Below are 15,778 nucleotides of genomic sequence, written 5' to 3'. Positions count from 1 at the left end.
ATATGTAATGAAAATAAGCATCAATCAGTTCTCAGACTGTATGAATAATATTTGTAAATAGACCCATATTCGAATTATTACATATAATTTTGGTGACATCACAGTTAATATGCTTTCATAATGAATATATATAAATTAATTACATCCTCCTATTTAGGAGAAATTTAACTTCAAATTTATTTTAATAATTTTATGAAACAGAAAATATATTTTCCTGGATTATATGTAATTAAATAATAATTAAATAAATTTTAATAATCTAGGAGGGGGAAATTACCACATAATTCTGAGAGGGAGAATACATGTAGGATTCCACTATTTAGGACTCGCTGAACACTTTATTACTCTTCATCAGAATTATTAAAATATTGTTTAATTTTAATGTGCACTTGTGTGTGGCATTACATACAGGATGGATGTCCCTTATTATAGTTGAGAGTTGTGTAGGTCTCTTCATGACTTCTCCAGCCAACTCCAGTAGTGCTAACTTTTCTACTGACATGAGGCTAGTGGTGGCTTTGTACTTCACTTTTACTATCTTCAAGATTCCTTGGCTATCTGGATGAACAGAGACAATACGGTCTATAGGCCACTCTGAGCATGTGCTTTCGCTGTCCACCAGAACAACATCGACAGGTTGTAACTGCATTATGTTACAGGGGTTGGTAGCTCCATAGTAATAATCATGCAGAGCAGTTAAATACTCCAGATCCCAAACTTCATTCCACCGACTGATTATTCGCAACAGATCTTTATGACGCTGAACAAAGTCGCTCTCCCCAATGTATGAAGGATCTCTTGGGTCCTCATCAGTGAGGGTCGCAAAAAGGTTGAGAGGTTCTCCATACATCAAATGAGATGGACTAAGTCACTCATGTTGTGAGATGTCATCAGAAAGGTAAGTCAGCGGTCGGTTATTGCCTCTGGATTCAATTTCCGTGACAACGGTGTGGAGTTCTAGTTTTTTAGCATTGCAAGGTTTTCCTTATACAGCATTTTACTGTCCCAACAATTCTCTCATTCAACACTCCATGCCACGATGCTCTGGGTGGTACAAATTTCCAGTAGCACTGCCGTTCATTCAGGGTAGTGCGAACAACTGGGTGGTCCCAGATCTCACTCAGGCATGTTTCATAAGCCACCAGATTGGACCCGTTGACAGATATCATCAAATTAGGGCAAGATCTGCGTGCAGAAAAACCTGTGGAAAACCTGGATAAATGGGGTCACAAGTATAAAGGCAAATGTAGGCCTTAACAGGGATTTTATCCCTGGTGCCAATTAGGGTTATAGCCACTATGAAGTGAACTCCTTTGGCTTCGAAAAGACTAAGTGCACTACTCGTTCCTTAGGGAAGGGTGGGGGTCCTGGGTATGGAAATACCCGAGCATCGTACCTCCGGCAGGAAATACCGAATTTAAGTATTGACAAGCAGTCTGGCGACTTTGCGGAAGCCAGTACTAATGTCACAAAAAGGTTAGAATATCTAGTACCCCCTCCCCCCATGAACAGTGCAGTGTTCGGGAATGTAAAGTACAAGCAATCTGCTTTTCCAGTGATTCTGCATGAGGAAACAAGGATGTTTTACTTCAAGATCAACATCTTCGTGCTGTAATCTGTGAGAAGTCCTTGTGAAACGCTTTTAGGCATCAGACCATAAATAAAAGAAAGAGAAAATGAACTTTGGAGAGTTAATTATTCAATTACCCCCGACAGTGAAGAAAAACGTAAGAAATATTGTGAAGATTCTTGTTACAATCATTAATCTTACCCTTTTGGTCATATTCAACATATATATATATATATATATATATATATATATATATATATATATATATATATATATATATATATATATATATATATATATATATTTATATATATATATATATATATATATATATATATATATATATATATATATATATATGCGAACAAGCCTGAATGGTCCCCAGGACAATATGCAACTGAAAACTCACACCCCAGAAGTGACTCGAACCCATACTCCCAGAAGCAACGCAACTGGTATGTACAAGACGCCTTAATCCACTTGACCATCACGACCGGACATAATGAGGTGATAGCCTAAGGCTATTTGAACCACCCCACCGCCGGCACTCGGATAGTAATCTTGGGCATAGCATTTTACCAAATCACCTCATTCTTTGGGGCACACGTGAGGAACACAAATGCGAACAAGCCTGAATGGTCCCCAGGACAATATGCAACTGAAAACTCACACCCCAGAAGTGACTCGAACCCATACTCCCAGAAGCAACGCAACTGGTATGTACAAGACGCCTTAATCCACTTGACCATCACGACCGGACATAATGAGGTGATAGCCTAAGCTATATGAACCACCCCACCGCCGGCACTCGGATAGTAATCTTGGGCGGTGGGGTGGTTCAAATAGCTTAGGCTATCACCTCATTATGTCCGGTCGTGATGGTCAAGTGGATTAAGGCGTCTTGTACATACCAGTTGCGTTGCTTCTGGGAGTATGGGTTCGAGTCACTTCTGGGGTGTGAGTTTTCAGTTGCATATTGTCCTGGGGACCATTCAGGCTTGTTCGCATTTGTGTTCCTCACGTGTGCCCCAAAGAATGAGGTGATTTGGTAAAATGCTATGCCCAAGATTACTATCCGAGTGCCGGCAGTGGGGTGGTTCAAATAGCTTAGGCTATCACCTCATTATGTCCGGTCGTGATGGTCAAGTGGATTAAGGCGTCTTGTACATACCAGTTGCGTTGCTTCTGGGAGTATGGGTTCGAGTCACTTCTGGGGTGTGAGTTTTCAGTTGCATATTGTCCTGGGGACCATTCAGGCTTGTTCGCATTTGTGTTCCTCACGTGTGCCCCAAAGAATGAGGTGATTTGGTAAAATGCTATGCCCAAGATTACTATCCGAGTGCCGGCGGTGGGGTGGTTCAAATAGCTTAGGCTATCACCTCATTATGTCCGGTCGTGATGGTCAAGTGGATTAAGGCGTCTTGTACATACCAGTTGCGTTGCTTCTGGGAGTATGGGTTCGAGTCACTTCTGGGGTGTGAGTTTTCAGTTATATATATATATATATATATATATATATATATATATATATATATATATATATATATATATTAGTATATTTTGGTAGCAGTCTTTCCTGTAGACATATATTATTAAATATGACCGAAAAAGTAAGATTAATAATTCTAACACGAATTTTCTCAATCTTTCGTACATTACGCTTCACTGTTGGAGGTAAATCAAAAATCAATTCTCCAAAATTCATTTTTATTTCTAGTCTGACGCGACACGGGCGCGTTTCGTAAAACTTATTACATTTTCAAAGACTTTAGTTCACAAATACACAACTGATTAGAACTTACGTATCTCCGATTTTATATCTACATTTGAATGAGGTGGGAGGGGTGATGTGGCATTAACACAAGACAGAACAAGAGGGGGATATTAATAGGGTATTAAAAGTATCAACACAAGACAGAACACAAACAATGGGTATTGAATAGAAGTGTTTGTAGAAAGCCTATTGGTCCATATTTCTTGATGCTTCTATATTGGAGCGGAGTCTTGAGGTGGGTAGAATATAGTTGTGCAATAATTGGCTGTTGATTGCTGGTGTTGACTTCTTGATGTGTAGTGCCTCGCAAACGTCAAGCCGCCTGCTATCGCTGTATCTATCGATGATTTCTGTGTTGTTTACTAGGATTTCTCTGGCGATGGTTTGGTTGTGGGAAGAGATTATATGTTCCTTAATGGAGCCCTGTTGCTTATGCATCGTTAAACGCCTAGAAAGAGATGTTGTTGTCTTGCCTATATACTGGGTTTTTTGGAGCTTACAGTCCCCAAGTGGGCATTTGAAGGCATAGACGACGTTAGTCTCTTTTAAAGCGTTCTGTTTTGTGTCTGGAGAGTTTCTCATGAGTAGGCTGGCCGTTTTTCTGGTTTTATAGTAAATCGTCAGTTGTATCCTCTGATTTTTGTCTGTAGGGATAACGTTTCTATTAACAATATCTTTCAGGACCCTTTCCTCCGTTTTATGAGCTGTGGAAAAGAAGTTCCTGTAAAATAGTCTGATAGGGGGTATAGGTGTTGTGTTAGTTGTCTCTTCAGAGGTTGCATGGCTTTTCACTTTCCTTCTTATGATGTCTTCGATGAAACCATTGGAGAAGCCGTTATTGACTAGGACCTGCCTTACCCTACAGAGTTCTTCGTCGACTTGCTTCCATTCTGAGCTGTGGCTGAGAAAACAACACAGTAGTAAACACTAGTAAAAACTAGTATCTATCCTAGTAAACAACACAAAAATCATCGATAGATACAGCGATAGCAGGCGGCTTGACGTTTGCGAGGCACTACACATCAAGAAGTCAACACCAGCAATCAACAGCCAATTATTGCACAACTATATTCTACCCACCTCAAGACTCCGCTCCAATATAGAAGCATCAAGAAATATGGACCAATAGGCTTTCTACAAAAACTTCTATTCAATACCCATTGTTTCTGTTCTGTCTTGTGTTGATACTTTTAATACCCTATTAATATCCCCTCTTGTTCTGTCTTGTGTTAATGCCACATCACCCTTCCCACCTCACTCAAATGTAGATATAAAATCAGAGAATACGTAAGTTCTAATCAGTTGTGTATTTGTGAAGTCTTTGAAAATGTAATAAGTTTTACGAAACGGGCCCGTGTCGCGTCAGACTAGAAATAAAAATGAATTTTGGAGAAGTGATTTTTGATTTACCTCCAACAGTGAAGCGTAATGTACGAAAGATTGAGAAAATTCGTGTTAGAATTATTAATCTTACTTTTTCGGTCATATTTAATAATATATGTCTACAGGAAAGACTGCTACCAAAATATACTAATATATATATATATATATATATATATATATATATATATATATATATATATATATATATATATATATATATATATATATATATATATATATATATATAGTAGCCAGAACCTAGTAGCCAGAACGTACTTCTCGGCCTACTATGCAAGGCCCGATTTGCCTAATAGGCCGAGTGATTTTCTTTGTTTTCAATAAAATGTTTCCTATTAATTTACTTTTAAATATTATTATTATGTTATATAGGAACATAAATTATTGATTTAGTTATGTTAGAAAGAAACAAAAGAGAAAGCGCACGTTTCTAATATGTTTAATTTTACAATGCTTGTGGAAATACAATATTTTGTGTTGTTCAATTGTCTGTGGAGATATAGAGATTTGTCTGGTTTGCCGACTCTAGAACACGCAACATATAATTGTCCATGTAAGAAGCTATCCGTGTCTAGATATAAACTGCACAATTCTAAAGATTGGCCCTGAGCTTTGTTGATGGTGATTGCAAACGCCAATCGAATTGGAAATTACAATCTCTTAACTGAAATGGCATATCTGTTGGAATCATAGAAATGCGAAGAATAAGGACATCTCCACTTTTGAAAAGTCCTGCTGTCAAGATTGTTGCTTCTACGCTGTCGAATCAGCGACGATTAATCGTGGCTGATTAATTTTTTTACTGCAAGCCGCGTCGCGTTGCAAAGTTATGGCTGTTTGATATTTTGCAACATGATAATTGGCACTCCGATTTTTAATTGACATACGTGTGATGGTATCCCTGGCAGATCGAATGAATTAAAAAATTCTGTTGGATAATTAACCGCTTCATCTGCTTCCTTAACAGTATCGACGGACTTGTATGTGACTGCCTCGCTTTGAATGGGAAACTGAATAATATTGTTAAGTTCGTGTGCCGGATGCTTTGGAAATGTTGCACGTGGGAGTTTCAATGAATTGCATGTTCAATGGCAATTTCAAAGTCGAGGTAGCAGTTCTTCCACCTGGTAGCAATGTTGCAGTTTTTCCGGACGATGCAAGAGATAAGGCTATGCCATTTTGGGATCGAAATACTGCCGGAATGAATCTAATTAGGAAGGTTTTACCAGTTCTTCCTGGCGCATCTAAGATTTCTCTAAGCCCGTTATTGACAATTAGAATTATTTGATTGTAAATGCCTTTTCGCTCAAGTGTTAGATTAGGAATATTTGATTGCACATTCGACAACAGATCACCCTTGTTGTAACCTTGTTCACGACGCAATCCTACATCGAACGAAGCTGCAGCAGATCGATTTGGTGATGGCATTTCCAATTGATTAAGAACTTTGTTCGCGATTTCTAAGCACAAATCTTCAATCATTATCAACGCTTCGATGTAGATTTCTGCTGTGAAATCCATGTTCATATTTGAATTTTCCTTGCGTATTCGACGGACAATATCTTCAGCCATATGCGATTTATATTTCTCCCATAACTCTGTTGGAGATGAAGGAGAGCCGGTGGTCAATATGATTGCAAACAATGCACGAATTTGATTTGGATATGACGTGTTGGACGCGTCATTAATGCATACACCCTAGTGTCGGTCGTTCTCCAATTAATTCAGAGCTTGACATTCACTATGGAAAGTGCCATGTGTAACGCCGTTGACATATCTGAATTGCTGGAAAATGTTGATCCAGGCACATTTACCAACAGCATGCAAAGAAAGGAACATTCATCTTGATTGGGATGCACAGTGGATGTCTGCCTATAGTTTTTTATTTTTTTTATTTTTACATGCGAACATGCGAATAAATACAATACAATAAATATAATAAAAGAAGAAACCAAGAACAAACAATCAGACAAACAAAATACAAAAGCACAAAGCAAATTAACACAAATACACTAAATACCGGCCTGAAGGGCCTACAACAAAATCACAACAATGAACATAAACACATTGAAACACAGGAAAAAGAAACAACAGTACTGGACAGAAGGGTAACGGAAATACAATAAATACAACAAAACAACAGTCATGAAAAACACAACACCGGCCGGAAGGGCGCACAATAGGCACAATACATTGCAAACAAACCACAGGTCACAGCAAGCACACAGACTACTCAAATTGTTCATACTAATCCGGCCACTCTGCCGCCGGGAACCGAACACAATACGCCTCCCACAGTAACATGATGTCATCCGGAACAGGCACAGTATTAACAGTACGAGGATCAGGCATCAACTCGGGCACACCCACAACAAAACACCGAGCCCGCTGTACCCAGATGGAAGAAGGGCAATACGGAACAGGATGCACGCGGTCAATAATGTCAAACTGCAGAGGATGCTGCGCACCATGCGCCACCCCGGAGGCCAAGATGAGAGGGAGGGGCTCCTTCCCACGAGGCCGGGCAATGGGCAGCGCACTGGGAGCCTCCTCGGCCGCCTCACAGCGCTCCGCGTCAACCACCGGACGATGTTCCTGCCGGGACTCCCCACGCTTGGCATCCTTCTTCAGCACCAGCTTGATGCCTCGGCACGCACCAGAACTCTCACCATCCACGTCAGTAGGAGCGACCACCCCCCACTGCGGAGAACCTTCTGCAGGAGAAAGAACAGGAGGCAAATCACAGGTACAAACATCTTCAACAGCAGACACATGGACGTCAGCCACCACCAGCGTCGTAGAACGCGAAGCACCCGGAGGCACCACATCATCCCCCGAAGCTCCACCCGCGTCGTAGTCCTCCGCATCAGCCCAAGCAGTAGAAGAACGCCTGGACCGCTTGGGCACTGGCCGCACATCCTCACAGCCGGAGGCGGACCCAGAACCACTGGCCTCACGAACCGGGCGAATCGACGCCCGTCACAGAACAGCAGCAGCCTCTACCACAGGGGGAACCGGACCACACACAGCAGGAGGCACCGCAGCCACCCCAGCACCCAGCACAGGAGGAACCCGAGGGGAGGACGCAGGGCCAGGGTCCACAGCCGAAGACGAGGAAGCCAACGGCGACGCTCCACAGGGATCACCAGGAAGGTCCACGGGAACAGCAGGGCCAGAGACAAGGTCAGGAGGAACATCCGACGGCACCGCAACACCCGGAGGAGGGTCTGCAACAACCGGAGAAACGTCGGGTGACACTGGGGGAGCTGCAGCAGCGAACGGGACGCTCACCTCCTCACCCCCGGAGTCCTCCTCCAGAGGGAGCGGCGGGAAATCCTCCTCATGGAACAAGTTCACAGGAGCGACCGGATCAGCAGTACACCCGGCAGCCTGATGCCCCAACAAGCCACACCGGAAGCAAGTACGGGGTTGCCGGGCATAAAACACACGCACGTAGTACCCCAACAGCCGGACAGAGCACGGTATGTCCGACCTCAGTCGCATCCCGAGGGTCCGAATGTTGGTCTTCACACCCGAATACGTGCCAGACGACAGTGAGTTTATCCGCACACTGACGACGGAGCCGTACCTCTGGAAGAATCGCCGGAGGAGAGTCTCAGGAAACTCCATGGGGGCGCCATGAACACTGACATACGTCACAGCACCACTACGGTCTGAAATGGTCACAGACCCGATGCCGTCCTGTAGCTGCAAAGTACGTCCCGCGTACCTCCGTAAGAAAGCACGGTACACCGCCTCGCCCACAAACTTGACAATAACACAGTGAGCAGTTACCAGCTCAATGCCATATACGTCCCCAACCGGGACACGAAGCATGGCACTCAATACCACGTCCACCAGCGGGTATCCAGCACGGCCAGTAAACTCCAAACCGATGGAGTTTACCCTCACGACAGGGGGAAGATGGCCGCCCATCGTAGAAGCGCAACGTCCACACCACCAGGAACAGCAGGGAGGGTAGAGACACCCACACCCCCTGCCGGCGAAAACGTCAACCACCTCAAACTACCGGAGCGAGCAGGCGACACGTCCTCACTGCACGGTAGCTCAGGAGCAACTCCCGTCTGCCTATAGTAGTTTATTTGAATATGCCAAGTTGTCCGTCGACGCGCTCTCCTCGTTTGCCTCATTCAAATGATTTTCTACTGGCATTCCACGTGTAATACGTATGTACTTCCGAATACAGCAGTGTTTTTGCAAACGCGTCATTTTGACAACGTGAAGAAGGCAGTAATGTTGTAGCCGGTGGATTCACAGCTGTTTGTTGCAAATTTTCAGCTGTGAAATAAATGTGTTTTTCATTTTCTTGTTTTCAAAATAAAACCAAAAAAATACTAACGAAATATTTCAATTCAAACATAGATCAGTTGACACAGTTCAATTTTACCACCAATTGCAATGAAAAAGGTCTGGCCCTAGCTTCGTTACGGGGCAGACGTGTTGAATCGGCGCTCCAGCAGTTGGTGCTGTTTGCCCGTTTCGGCTGGTTGGGGGCGGGTGTGTCTCTGCTCGCCTGTGCTGACGTGGCGTTACGATGGGGGTCCCTCTACCCCCTGTCGTCCGGGCTCAGTCTGTGGGACTAGAGTTCTCTGTGCAGGCTGGTTACCCGGAGATTGCCCTGGCTTGTGAAATACTCTCTGTCCCTGTGTTTGCGATTTTATGGGGTCGAGTTGGTAACGGCCCGTAGGGCAATTGTGAAGTTTGCAGAGGTGGCGTATCGCGATTTTCTCCGGCGATACGAGGGGCGGACACTGCGCCTGCCGGATGGTGCGGGCACTGTCACCCTCTCGGATAGAAGTGGTGCACTTACTTACATTAGTGTGCATGGGGTTCCCTTGGAGTTTCCAGAGGCTCTGCTACGGCGGTATTTCGGCCGGTTTGGCGCAGTTGTTAGTGTGAGAGTGAACGTGGTGTCTTTTAGTCCTCTTAAGGGTGTGAGGTCTAACATTCGCACCCTGGGCATAAGACTCCGGGCGGATATTCCGTCCTCTGTGCGCCTTATGGGGTACAACGTTCGGGTGTTTTACGCCCGTCAGCCGCGGACGTGTTATCGTTGTGGTCTTTTGGGCCATCAGGCTGCTGACTGTTCTGCGCCTGCTGTTGCACCAGTGAATCTCTTCAGTGAGGAGGATTTTCCGCCCCTTCCTGTGGGGGATGATTCGGTGGGCATGGACGTCTCTTCGGCTGAGGAGGTGCCCTCTGTAGCAGCTGTTGCTCCGCCTGTTGCGCCCCCTGTGGTTGCCGCATCTCCTCCGGATGTTGGGTCCTCGCGTAGTGCTCCGGCTGGTGTCCCTGAGCCTCTTCCGCCTGCCGTTTGTTCGGACCCCTTGTCTTCCAGTTCTTCCTCTGCTGTGTCTGTCCCGGTCCCTGCGCCCTCGCCATCTGTTCCGGCTGTGCTGGGAGCTGAGGTGGATCCGGCACTCCCTCCTGTGCCTGGCCTGGTGCCCCATGTAGTTGAGGAGGCTGCCGTGCTGCGGCGTGCGTCGGTTCGCTCGGTTGGTGCTGTGCGGGTCGCTGAGTCTGCCTCCGGGTCTGATGATGTGTGGCCCGAGCCTAAGCGTTCCCGGCGTTCTTCTGCGTGGGCTGAAGTTGACGAATTCGACGAGTGTCGTCCTTCCGTTGACGGTGGGGTGGCTCCAGATGTGGTGCACACTAAGGTGGTGGCGGAGGTACACTTGCCTGAGGATGCCGGTGCTGGCGTTTCGGCCTCAACTTCTGGTCCGGTGTCCGAGGGTCCTGCTTCAGGTGCGTTGCCTGCGTCGGATGGCTCCGGTTCTTCGTGGGCGGTGGTTCCCCCTGCTGTAGTTAGTGGTAAGCGGGGTGGCCTGGTGGTGATGTTGAGAAAGGATGCTCGCTCTGGATGATCTGTGGCCCCTTCCTCGTTACCCGTTTCCTCGGCAGCGGTCTTGCCGCCTCTTCCGTTTCCTGCAGTCCCTTCCGTGTCTCCTGCGGTATCCGTGGAAGTGCTATCGTCTCAGCGTCCGGCACCTGCTCCGATGGCGAAGGCGTGGCAGGCTTGGCGACCCTCGTCCGCTTCTCCGGTGTCATCTGCTTCCTCGAAGGGTGTGGTTGGCACTCCCAAGCCTCGTTATGCGACTTGCGTCAGTGACCTTAGGCGTTGGCCGATGCCACCAGATATAGATGTTCCCGAGTTTATGATACCCACTCGAGAGCGGGGGATCAAAAACCCTACCGACCTTGAAGATTTAGTCTGGGAAGCTTACAAGGCGAAATATCCTCGTGATCTTTTCCCGGAGAAGTACATTTCTCACGTTGTTCCTCGCAAGTGATTTCTATGTATTTTGTGTTGCGTGGTTGTGGGGTGTGTATGTGAGTGGGTGGGGTGGATATTGTTTCCCGGTTCCTGCGTGCTCCGGTTTGTATTGTGGGTTTTCTTGTATGGCTAGTGGGGGGGTGTGTGGTTCCTATGCGTTTGTGTGTTCGGTTGTGGATGTCGTGTGCGCTTGTTTGTCATATTGTGTGCCCTTCAGGCTGTTGGCGTGTGCTCTTTGTTATGTTTTGCCTTCCGCTTGTTATGGCAGATCTGTTTTCTTTATTGTTATTGTCCTTATTCTTGTATTTTTCTCGCCTCTCTGTATGTGTTTGAGGTGTTAGCAGACTTGTTTCGTGTGCATTTTGTCCTGGGGTTTTCCCTTATGTTTGTCTTACGCTGTGTTTATATTTGTGTTACGTTTGTATATGCATTTTTGTTTTGTGGTCAGCCCTTCTGGCTGGTCTTCTCTTGATTTGTTCCTTTGTCATTGTACATGTGTGTGCTTTGTACTTTTGTTCTATGTTATATTTGTTCTGTTTTTATTGTACATTATACACATGCTTGCATGTAAAAATAAAAAAAAAAATAAAAAATTGCAATGAAAAATAAGAAGAACAGTTAAAAAAACGAAATGAATAACAATGAAAAAAAACACAAATAAACTATACTCGCGAAATGAACACTATGGTAAACAACGCAGATCAATTTCAGCGCAGTCACACAAAATAAATCAAAATGAAAATTAATCAAAATCTATGAAAAATCAATTTATCAATGCAATTTGAATCATTGAAATGAAATCATAACGTATTTTGAATAGCATGTGTTGATCTTACATGCAACAGATGGCACTGTTTTCCCCAAAAAAACACATTTTTACCTGTCACAAGGTGTGGCATCTAAATAGTAAGTATATAAAAACATGCACGTATTCGAAAGGAAGGTTGTGTCAAAATTTCAAAGCAATCAGAGAAGAACTTTCGGAGATTGCAGCATGTGTTCCTCTTTCGTCCCACAGATGGGACTGTTTAAAAAAAAAACTCATATTTTTTCCTATTAAAGGTGAGGCATGTATATAGTAGGTATATAAAAACATTCGTCTATTTGAATGCAAAGTTTTGTAAAATTTTCAAAGCAATCGGTAAAGAGGTTTCGAAGATTTCCCTCACATGAAACACACATGAAAACACAGTTTTCCAAAAAAGCTGGTTTTTTCCCGTTACAGACGTGACATCTATATAGTATGTATATAAAAACTCGATCGGATGCGAGTGGAACGTTGTGTGAAAAGTGCAAAGCAATCGGAGAAGAACTTTCAGAGATTACCGATTTCGAACAAACAAACATTTCCATTTATATATATATATATATATATATATATATATATATATATATATATATATATATATATATATATATATATATATATATATATATATATATATATATAATATATATATTAGTATATTTTGGTAGCAGTCTTTCCTGTAGACATATATTATTAAATATGACCGAAAAAGTAAGATTAATAATTCTAACACGAATTTTCTCGATCTTTCGTACGTTTCTTTTCACTGTTGGTGGTAATTCAAAAATCAATTCTCCAAAATTCATTTATTTATTTCTAGTCGGACGCGACACTTGAGCACGTTTCGTAAAACTTATTACATTTTCAAAGACTTTAGCTTACACATACACAACTGAATAGAACTTACAAATCTTCGATTTGTTTATATCTACATTTGAGTGAGGTGGTATTAATAGGGTATTAAATTCCTAAACACAAGACAGAACACGAAACAATGGTTTTTAATGGAAGTGATTTGTAGAAAGCCTATTGGTCCATATTTCTTGATGCTTCTATATTGGAGCGGAGTCTTGAGGTGGGTAGAATATAGTTGTGCATTAATTGGCTGTTAATTGCGGGTGTTGACTTCTTGATGTGTAGAGCCTCGCAGACGTCAAGCTGTCTGCTATCGCTGTATCTATCGATGATTTCTATTTTGTTTACTAGGATTTCTCTGGCGATGGTTTGGTTGTGGGAGGAGATTATATGTTCCTTAATGGAGCCCTGTTGCTTATGCATCGTTAAACGCCTAGAAAGAGATGTTGTTGTCTTGCCTATATACTGGGTTTTTTGGAGCTTACAGTCCCCAAGAGGGCATTTGAAGGCATAGACGACGTTGGTCTCTTTTAAAGCGTTCTGCTTTGTGTCTGGAGAGTTTCTCATGAGTAGGCAGGCCGTTTTTCTGGTTTTATAGTAAATCGTCAGTTGTATCCTCTGATTTTTGTCTGTAGGGATAACGTTTCTATTAACAATATCTTTCAGGACCCTTTCTTCCGTTTTATGAGCTGTGGAAAAGAAATTCCTGTAAAATAGTCTAATAGGAGGTGTAGGTGTTGTGTTAGTTGTCTCTTCAGAGGTTGCATGACGTTTCACTTTCCTTCTTATGATGTCTTCGACGAAACCATTGGAGAAGCCGTTGTTGACTAGGACCTGCCTTACCCTACAGAGTTCTTCGTCGACTTGCTTCCATTCTGAGCTGTGGCTGAGAGCACGGTCGACATAAGCGTTAACAACACTCCTCTTGTACCTCTCTGGGCAGTCGATGTTGGCATTTAGGCACATTCCTATGTTCGTTTCCTTAGTGTAGACTGCAGTGTGGAAACCTCCGCTCTTTTTCATGACTTTTACATCTAGAAAGGGCAGCTTCCCATCCTTTTCCATCTCGTAAGTGAAACGCAGCACGGAACTCTGCTCAAATGCCTCCTTTTTTGGTCATATTTAATAATATATATATATATATATATATATATATATATATATATATATATATATATATATATATATATATATATATATATATATATAAATGGAAATGTTAGTTTGTTCAAAATCGCTAATATATACATATTAGCGATTCATATTTATATGTATATATATATGAAACATATATATATATATACATATATATATATGTTTCATTGAATATGACCCCATATTCTGTATTTATTATTTTCTGGTTTAGGGCTTCTATCCCTCTAACTATTTTCTTAGCATCAGGGCTTAGTTGAAATAGGAGTTCTCCAAAACTCATTTAAAACTCATTTTCGTACTTTTAAGGTGAAGAAAAGAAGTGATTTACTATAGAATGTTTTACACTTATTTATACAATTTGCACAACGTTTCGAACCTCCATGGTTCATTCTCAAGTGAAGGGATTTTACAGTGCTGGTTGATTTTATACCCGCACTGGGTCAGGTGATAAGACAGTTAAGGTGAAAACATGGGGGATACATATGGGATAAATGTGGGGTGAAACATAAGAACATAAGAATAGAGGTAGCTGCAGAAGGCTTATTGGCCCATACGAGGCAGCTTCTATCTACATACAAAGATTAATCCAGTGTAATTGGCCTGTTATGTTGAACATTGTCTTCTGTGTTGGCATCGTTATGTTCTGGTCTTGTCCTTACTCTCATGGTGAGTAGAGTAAATAGTTCAGTGATTTGGGTGTTCATGGTAGGTTGTTCTATTCTTATGTGAATTGCTTCTTGAAGCAATTCACATAAGAATAGAACAACCCAAGCCATCCCGCATTACCCACAGCCTACCACCAGGAAGCAGCTCCTGCGCTTCCTTGGTCTTGCCTCCTACTACCGTAGGTTTGTTAAGAATTTTAGTACAGTGGCAACACCTTTGATCACTTTAACCAGCCCCAAGCAACGGTATAATTGGACCATTCAGCAAACCGTTGCTTTTGAACAACGTAAATTCCTGCTCTGTTCTAATCCTATTCTCGCCTCGCCAGATATCACGAAGCCTTTCATCCTCCATGTCGACGCCAGTGGTACCGGCATTTGGGGTGTCCTGATGCAACAACGAGGCGAGGATGTTTTACCTGTTAGCTACTACAGCTACAAGTTAAAAACCCACCAGAAGAATTACAGCACGATCGAAAAGGAGCTACTCTCCATCGTCCTGAACTTGCAGCACTTTCAATCATACCTGCAAGGTGCTCGGTCTACCACCATCTACTCGGACCACAATACCCTACGCTTCCTGCAGCAAGCCCAATTCAACAATCAACGGCTTCTACGATGGGCTTTAAGGGAAGAGTTTACAATATCCTAAGAGGTTTTTGGATTTCTCGTTTGTACAAGCCAAGCGTACGTTTTATAATCACGTCCCTAAGGCGAAACCAAAAATTATTAACTCATTGGTGGTACCTTATGCGAGTGGACTAGAAAAATTGTCTCTGATTTTTAAGAAACTTAATATAAATTTGGTGTTCACTAATAGTACGATCAAATCCAATTTAATAAAAAACTCCCCTGATACAGCAGGTTGTGTGTATTCAATTCCCTGCAATGATTGTGATTCTGTGTATCTTGGACAAACAGGAAAGTCCTTACAATTGCGGTTGTCACAACATGCTTATAGTATTAGAACTGCCCAAACGTCTAATGCATTGTATCTACATACGAGTTTATGCGATCACAATATTAACTGGAATGGGGCAAAAAGCATTACCAATTGTGGGGATTTCGTGGAACGGAATTTGATTGAGTCTGCTCTAATCAGTCAGTGTCCAAATCTTCTTAATGTTAGTACTGGAATGTACAAACTTGATCCATTTTTAAGTTATAATATTGCACAACAGTTTAAGAAACAACTCTGATAGAGAGGCTTACAATGTCTCATTATAATTGTATATTCATATATTGTGTGTTCATG

General features: G+C 42.8%; 1 long non-coding RNA gene across 1 annotated transcript in view; it reads left to right on the top strand.

Moving 5' to 3' along the window:
- LOC138356154 (uncharacterized) overlaps positions 1-15,383 on the top strand; it is a 128,487-nt gene extending 113,104 nt beyond the window's left edge. The window contains exon 3 of the long non-coding RNA XR_011224222.1: positions 14,853-15,383. This is a non-coding gene — a long non-coding RNA (uncharacterized lncRNA). The remainder of the gene's footprint in view (positions 1-14,852) is intronic.
- The last annotated feature ends 395 nt before the right edge of the window (positions 15,384-15,778 follow it).

The sequence above is a fragment of the Procambarus clarkii genome, chromosome 70, assembly GCF_040958095.1.
Source record: "Procambarus clarkii isolate CNS0578487 chromosome 70, FALCON_Pclarkii_2.0, whole genome shotgun sequence".
Classification (NCBI taxonomy): domain Eukaryota; kingdom Metazoa; phylum Arthropoda; class Malacostraca; order Decapoda; family Cambaridae; genus Procambarus; species Procambarus clarkii.
This window is presented reverse-complemented; position numbering and strand designations above follow the sequence as displayed.